At 44.6% G+C, this 8,429-nt stretch overlaps 1 pseudogene; it reads left to right on the top strand.

Moving 5' to 3' along the window:
- Positions 1–5,371: 5,371 nt before the first annotated feature.
- LOC140699620 (ral GTPase-activating protein subunit beta pseudogene) lies at positions 5,372–5,997 on the top strand (annotated as a pseudogene).
- Positions 5,998–8,429: the final 2,432 nt, after the last annotated feature.

Here is an 8,429-nt window from a genome sequence, read left to right as displayed (position 1 = left end):
TCAGCAAAGTAGCAGGATACAAGAGTGACATACAGAAATCAGTGATGTTTCTTTACACTAACAATGAAATATCAGAAAAGGAAAGTAAAGAAACAATCCCTTTTAAAATTGCATTCAAAAAAAAATTTAGCAATAAATCTGACCAAGGAAGTGAAAGACATATGTGGAGAAGTACAAAACACTGACCAAGGAAACTAAATATGACATAAAGAAATGGAAAGATATCCCATGTTCTTAGATTGGAAGAATTAATATTGTTAAGATGGCCATACTACACAAAGCAATCTACAGTTTTAATGCCATTCATATTAAATTACCCAGGACACTTTTCACAGAACTAGAATAAATTATCCTAAAATTTAAATGGAATCACAAAAGACCCAGAATTGCCAAAGCAATACTGAAGAAAAAGAATGAAGCTGTAGGAATAACTCCCAGACTTCAGACAATACTATAGAGCTACAGTCATCAAAACAGCATGGTATTGGTACAAAACCAGACATATGGATCAATGGAACAGAAGAGAGAGCCAGGAAATAAATCCACAAATGTTTGGTCAATTAATTTTTGACAAATGAGTCAAATACATACAGTGGAGTAAAGACAGTCTCTTCAGCAAATGGTGTTGGGAAAACTGGACAGCTGCATGCACATCAATGAAGTTAGAACACTCCCCCATGCCATACACAAATATAAACTCAAAATAGCTTAAAGACTGAAACATAAGACAAGACACTATGAACCTCTTAGAAGAAAACATAGGCAAAACATTCTCTGACACAAATCTCAGCAATGTTCTCCTTGGGCAGTCTACCCAGGCAATAGAAAAACAAAGCAAAAATAAACAAATGGGACCTGATTAAACTTACAAGCTTTCACACAGCAAAGGAAACCATAAGCAAAACAAAAAGACAACCTGCAGAATGGGAGAAAATATTTGCAAAACATGAGACTGACAAGGGCCTAATCTCCAGAATATATAAACACCTCACATAACTTAGTAAGAAAAAAACAAACAACCCAATACAAAAATGGGCAGAAGACCTAAACAAGCAATTCTCCAATGAACATATACAAATAGCCAATAGGCACATGAAAAAAATGCTCAACATCATTAATTATTAGAGAAAAGCAAATCAAAACTACAATGAGATATCATCTCACACTCGTCAGAAGGACTGTTATTCAGGAGTACACAAAGGATAAATGTTGGAGAGGCTGCGGAGAAAAGGGAACCGTCCTATGCTGTTGGTGGAATGTCATTTGGTGTAGCTGTTATGGAAGACAGTATGGAGATTCCTCAAAAGACTAAAAATAGACTTTCCTTATGATCCAGAAATCATTGGGGCATATATCCAGAGGGAACCTTAATTCAAAAAGATACATTCACCTCAATGTTCATAGCAGCACTATTTACAATAGTCAAGACATGGAAACAACCAAAATGTCCATTGACAGATGACTGGATAAAGAAGAGGTGGTATGTTTATACAATGGAATACTACTCAGCCATAAAAATGATAAAAGAATGCTATTTGCAGCAAGAGGGATGGACCTGGAGAATGTCATTATAAGAGAAATAAGCCAGAAAGAGAAAGAAAAATACCATATAATATCACTTATATGTAGAATCTTAAAAAAAAAAGACAAATGAAGTTATTTGCAAAACAGAAATAGACTCTCAGAGATAGAGAATAAACTTGTGGTTATCATGGGGGAGGTGGGGTGGGAAGGGATTAACTGGGAACTAGAGATTTGCAGATACTAACTGATACATATAGAACAGATAAACAACAATTTCATGCTGTATTTCGCAGGGAACTATATCTGATACATTGCAGTAACTTATGATGAAAAAGAATATGAAAACAAATATATGTATGTTCATAAATGACTGAAGCATTGTGCTGTACACCAGAAATTGACACAACATTGTGAACTATCCTTCAATAATATGTGTGTGTGTGTGTGTGTGTGTGTGTGTGTATGTATATACATATACACAAACAATAAAACAAGATCCCAGGAGGCCTCAGTGCACTCATTCCAGCCCTTAGAAACCATGATAATGTGGCAGAGTCCCCATTTAGCACATATCCAGTATGGACCAGATGACATTCAAACAATTCAGTGCAAATTGTTTCCAGTCCTGGCATTGCCCAGGTATCCTGGACCCTCACTGGCAGGTGGGCACAAATGGACTCACGTGCACATTGACACTGGGATCTCACCGGCTTGAGCAGGAACGTGCACAGGAACTCCCTTCCCAAGATAATCTTGGGAGGCCTCAAGAAAGTGGTTTCCCAGCGTCCACACACATCTAGACATTGCCAGCAGTCCTATCTCTGGCCCTCTCTCTAGTTGGAGCTCTACCACTGAGGTACCACTACGGCTAGCTATGTGCCCACCGCCAGCATCTGTCCTTAAGAGCTCAGTGTCTCTGGAAGGGGGAAGACAAACACTCTCTCCCTGGGTGGTAAACTCAGTTATAGGGGTCTCAGGCTGGGTTGCTCAGGCCCTAGATGTCAGTGAATTACTGAGATGACATGTTGTTCACCCCAATCTCCACTAGGTCAGGGGAGCTCAGGCAGTTCAGCTGCAGTAGTAGCTATTCCAATGGCCCTAAACTCCTATTCTGCACCCAACCACAGCAGACCTGGGCTGGCTGTGCACCGGGGGCCTGGCCTTCACATACCCTATTCCTGAAGTTAGGTGATTCTCTGCCCATCCTGTATGCTCTGACCTCTAACCAAGGGATCCCACTATATATCTCGTCTGCACAACACACTGACCAAACTTCAGCTCCAGCCCAGTCAGTTTCCCCATTGCCTGGAACCAACTTAGTGCTTACTGTTATTATAGTATTATTATCCTGGTTTAGTTTTTGGTTTTTTTTTTTAAGACAAACTGAAGCCTAGTAGGTTTTAAGTAGCCTTTCAGAGGTGACATAGGTAGGAAGCAGTGGAACAGGAATTCAAAACTTGATCTCTCTTGAGAGAAGTTGAACGTCTTTGTCCTTCTCACTCCTGCATGTTGTACCCAGATGCCTGTTACCCTGTCTGACTTCCCCTCATCACCTGGGGAAGGCTCACTCTAACCTGTCCCAAGAGCAAACCCCAGATGCCCACTACTGAACAGAGAGACTAAGGTAGGGGTGGAGGGAAAGGGCTAGCAGAGGACAGAAGGAGCCAGTGAGCCTGGGAGTGGGGCCTGCACTGCCACTGAAGTCACTGGTGGAGAGAGGGACTTGAAAGGTCTGTCTTCAGGGACTCCCTGCCCTCCCAAATGGTGCACTGGCATGGGCTGCTGGTGCTCATTGCCAAAGTCAACCACAGACAAGCTATGGAGGGGAGAAGAAACTAACAAAAATCATAGGCTTCCAGTTTCTAGTCTAGGGTGTGAGGAGCATGGAAGTCATCCCTCCCATCCTCAAAACAAGAAAAGATGAGCAGACCGAAAAGAAACAACTCTTCCTAGACCCATCGGAGAACTGAGGTCACAGGGCAAACCACTGCCCTGGGAACTGGAGAAGCAGGCAGACGCTTTATACGGTATGATCAGAGAAGCCCAGGCCCAGTGTGGGCAGGGGCTGGAACCAGCACTGTGACACGCAGGACCCAGGTCCAGCTTTCTCCACAGGATGAGCACTCCAGATGAGGGGAGCACCAGCCTCTCTCCTGCTGGTCAGGGCTGGCACAAGCTGTGGTCGCCACTGTAATGCTTGGCCGACCCATGGCTGAGTCAATGGGCAGCACTTACCAGCCTTGACAGCTGTGAGCCTCGGCTGTGGTCCGTGCCCATGAAGTCTTGAGGAAGGCCAGCCTTCCTCCTTCAGGGAGGCAATCTTGAACTAGTAAACCTCACCCTCTAGCTACTTCAAGAATCAAAACCCAGCCATGGCAATCTCAGGTATACAGCTATGAGAAATGAAAACATATTTCCCCACAAAAACTTGTATACAAATGCTCACAGCAGAACCTTATGATATAATGCATAATTGTGAGAACAGTGGGAAATAAAGTATATTTTCATTTTTGCTTGTATTTGAAACATTGGAAATATCATATAAGAAACGAAGTAGTTATCTAATGATGGTAGGGGAACTAAGGTGTTGTAAGGGTGGAAGTGAAACTTCTCAATGTACAGCATTTTGTTATTTTAACTTTAAATTGTGAATGTGTTCTAAACTTGAAACAAATTTTTAGAAACCATAGGAATTATAGTCACCAACTAGGCTTGAAATATTGTAAACATGAACAATGTTTTTAAAATATATATAACAATTCAAAATATGAGTTGGGAAGAACAGTGGTAGAAGAGAATCTGTAAATTTTCAAAACAGACTCAATAGATAATGACTAAATTGGAAACACAGAGTTTAGAAAACACATAATGTCTTTAATTTATTTCACAACCTCTTAATGCATTTCATAATTTTATTTATTTACTTATTTATCTATTTATTTATTTGTTTATTTATTTATCACTAACTCTTCTTGTACCTTATAGAGATCTTTTATGCAAAAATATTTCCCATGACAAAGATATATTTATTTGAAATGTGATAATTCCTCCAGTTTTGTTTTAGTTTTTTTCTTCTATGAAGTTCAAGTAGAATTACAATGAACAATTTTGGTTTTTAAAAAAACTTATATACAAATGTTCACAGCAGAATTAATCCTAATAGGAAAAAAGACTACAAAAAATTAAGGAATGGCATGGCCCAGCAAACTGCTTATGAAATACACCTTGAACAACAAAGTGAGGAGGAATTGCAGAAGAGAAGTTTTCCTGATCCAGTTACAGACTGTAAGCCCCCACATCCTGCCCAGGAATTCCAAACAGCACGTCTTTTCCTTTCGCATTTTGGATTTTTGTCCTTGGAAGCTTTGAAGGGACCTGCAAATAGTCGTCTACCTCCTCACCTTATTGCACTTGATTCTACAATACCTGAATTTTTTGATGACATTGGATTTCTGGATCTCTTGCTATGTCATCCCTTTGACACAGTTTTTATTTTCTATATGAAGCCAGGTCAGAAAACAAACCAGGAAATTTTAAAGAATGTGGAGTCTTCCAGAAATGTTCAGCCACATTTCCTAGAATTTTTGCTTTCCCTTGGCTGGTCAGTAGATGTGGGCAGACACCCTGGTTGGACTGGTCATGTTTCTACCAGTTGGTCTATTAACAGTTGTGATGATGGTGAAGGATCTGAACAAGATGACGTGATCTCCCCTGAAGACGTTAGAGCTAGCATTTTCAATGGAAGAAGAAGGTGCTGTATTATGGTGATGCCCTTACAAAAATAGCTTTTGTGTTTCCTTCTCCAGTGGAGTCATTAACTGATTCATTGGAAAGTAACATCCAGACTAAGACAGTGATTCAAATATGGATCTTATGCCAGGAATTCTGAAACAGCCATCCCTAACACTTGAGCTTTTCCGTAATCATAATTCCTCACAGAGGCTCAGTCCCAGTTCCAGAATGAAGAGGCTGCCTCAGGGTCGCCCTGTGCCTCCCCTTGGATGTGAGACAAGAGTTTCTGTAGTCTGGGTGGAAAGCTATGATGATACAGAAAACTTTCCCCTCTCAGACCTGATGACAGAAATCAGTACTGGCGTGGAAAATACTGCAAATGGTAGCACTACTCTGAGATCTACTACTGTTGAAAAAGAAGTTCCTGTCACCTTCATCCACCCTTTAAACACTGGATTATTCCGGATAAAAATTCAAGGAGCCACTGGAAAATTTAGCATGGTCATCCCTCTTGTGGATGGCATGATTGTCAGTAGGCGAGCACTCGGTTTTCTGGTGAGGCAGACTGTAATTAATATTTGTAGAAGAAAGAGACTGGAGAGTAACTCCTACAGTCCACCACTTGTCTGCCGAAAACAGAAAATCACCGACATTGTCAACAAGTACCGGAACAAGCGTTTGGAGCCAGAGTTTTATACTTCACTGTTTCAGAAGGTTGGACTCAAGAACTGCAGTTCTTAGACCACTGTCTGTCTAGGACTATTGTACTCTAGTTTGGGGCTACAATATCAAAGTAAAACAATTTGATAGGTGATCACTGTAAAAATAAAACAAATCACTAGCCCCCATCCAAAAAAAAGATTCTGATAGGCAAAAATACTACAAATCTACGGGGACACCAGACCCGCCCCCGGGGCCACGAGAGCCAATCCGCGCGCACGCTTCCAGGCCCCGCCCCGATGCCCTCCTCCGCTCCGCCCCCCCTCCCCCCCGCCCACCCGAAGGTCAGTTTGCCAGGCAGTCAGGCGGCAGGCTGTCGGAGCAGCTGGAGGTTCTGCGGTTCTCCCGAGCGGCGCCGGCCCTTCTCCCCCCGGCCAGCTGCAGCGGCTGCAGCGGCGGCAGCGCAGTCCCTCCGGGAGGCGCGGCGCTGGCCGAGCGGCGGCCGCGGAGCTTCGTGCTCAGCGCGGCGGCGGCAGCGGCGCGGCCCCGAGATGGTCCGTGGGCAGGTGTTCGATGTCGGCGGCGCTCCAGCAAGCTGCTACACCGGCGAGGGCTCCCGGCGTGGTGTGGTGAGTGTCCGCGCCCCGCGTGCCGCCCGCGCCCGCCCGCGCTGCCCCCCGTCCGGCCTCGGCGGGCGCAGCTGCGGCGTCGTCCCCAGGACCCGCGACCCCCAACCCCGAGCCCGGCGCCGACCCCAGCAGGGCTGCCCCGCCGTCCACGCACCGGGGGTCTCGGGCGGGGCCGGGCGGCTCGTGCTGGGGCGATGCTCGCGGCGCTTCCCGGGCGGCCCTCGCTGGGCGCGGGGAGTGGGGGAGTGGGAAGGGGGGGAGATGGAGGCCGGGACCCGGGCAATCAGGGACCCCCAGGATGGTAACAGGGCCCCAGTCCCCGCGCGCTCCCCTCGCGGCCTTCCCTTGACGTCCGACTCTGAAGTTGCGAAGTCCTTCAGATATTCGTGGCGGGGCCGTGGTCTGGAAAGCGGTTGGCAGCGGCGTGTGTGCACAGCCCCGAAATCATCTTGTTTGCCCCCCTCGCCTGCGTTTTCCGCGGCCGGCTTTGCTTGAGCCCCTTCCGTGCTGCCAGGGCTGCTCTCCTGCGCAGCCTTTCTAAGCAGCATGAGCGGCACCAGTGTTAGTGCGGAATGTTTCAATCTTGAAGTTTTAAAGTGGATTTTGGTACTGTCCCCGTTTCAGGAAGGATGAGTCGGTATTCCTGTCATGATTTCTTAAGGGGTCATTTGGAGTTGGACCTAATTTGACTTTTTTCCCCTTGTACCCTGCGTGAGCTCCGGTACTAGCATAAGGGCGCTCAGACGCTTTAGCACAGTGACTGTGGACTTTTCCAGATACTGCTTTAGTGCTTAGTATGTATGCAGCCTCGATGGAGTTCTTGTAGAACCGCATGCAGGCTCCCTTGTCTGGCTTCAGATTCCTCAGAAAAGTTCATGGAATGCGGGGAGGGTGTTGTTTTTTTACTAGAACCAGCTACCTGTGGTATTTTGTGCTGATGGAGACTTCTGGAGCTGATATTTTTTAAAGCTTAATGTTTCTCGAAAGACTTAACGATTTTAAGGAAGAATTTTTTTTTTCATTTTCTGAACCTGTTTATTAGGAATTTTGACTTTTCTGTGCAAAGTCCTTTCCTAATCATTACATAGAGGATATAAAGAGTGGAGTTTGAATTGAGCCTTTACCAGTGGGTGTGGTTTTGATATAAAGACAGGTGCAAGTGACAATCTAAGCTGTGGAATCCAATCCTGGAAAATGAATTAGGTGGCAAATTGTGGAGGACTCTGTAGGCAGAACAGAGTTCAATTTTATATTTGTGCAATGGAGAAGCATCAGAGTATTTGAAAAGAGGCAGGCACACGATCAGTTTTGAGATATTTGGAGAATCTAGATAAACACTGGTGGAAATGAGAAAACTGAGGTGAAGAATCAGACTGTGTGACCTTCTAGAGGTGAAGTGATGTAGTGGTATGGGAGATGGAGATGTTAGAGTCAGTAAGGGGCTATCAGAGGAGTGGTGGACTTTTCATCATGGCAGGTATGGGATAAAGCAAAGGATGATGAGGTCTTACAGGGTAAGAGGCTGAAGAGGTGGGATTTGGATTTGGGAGAGATCCTGAGACAGGACGTGGTGGTGTGGTATGAGGAAGGTTGTTAATTCCAAGGCTTCTAGCTTGAGGGCATGGTGGAAGGAATACTGTAGGCAGAGGAGGTTTGTTAAGGAGAAATACTGAGTTCTGGTTTTGACTCGTTAAGTTTATGATGCTGGTTTATGAGGCCCTTTAGGCTATATCTAGAAGCATCCTGAAAATGAAAGGGATATAGCATCTGGAGATGAAAATTTGTGAAAGTGTTAGTCTGGTGTGGATGAACACAGATTCTTATTTGAGATCATTGGTTAGGTGAAATTGCATGCATATATTCTGTGTGTTTATCTTTTTAGTA

The sequence above is a fragment of the Vicugna pacos genome, chromosome 2 (assembly GCF_048564905.1).
Source record: "Vicugna pacos chromosome 2, VicPac4, whole genome shotgun sequence".
Lineage (NCBI taxonomy): Eukaryota > Metazoa > Chordata > Mammalia > Artiodactyla > Camelidae > Vicugna > Vicugna pacos.
The sequence above is the reverse complement of the archived record's forward strand: the minus strand, read 5'-3'. Positions and strand labels throughout refer to the sequence as shown.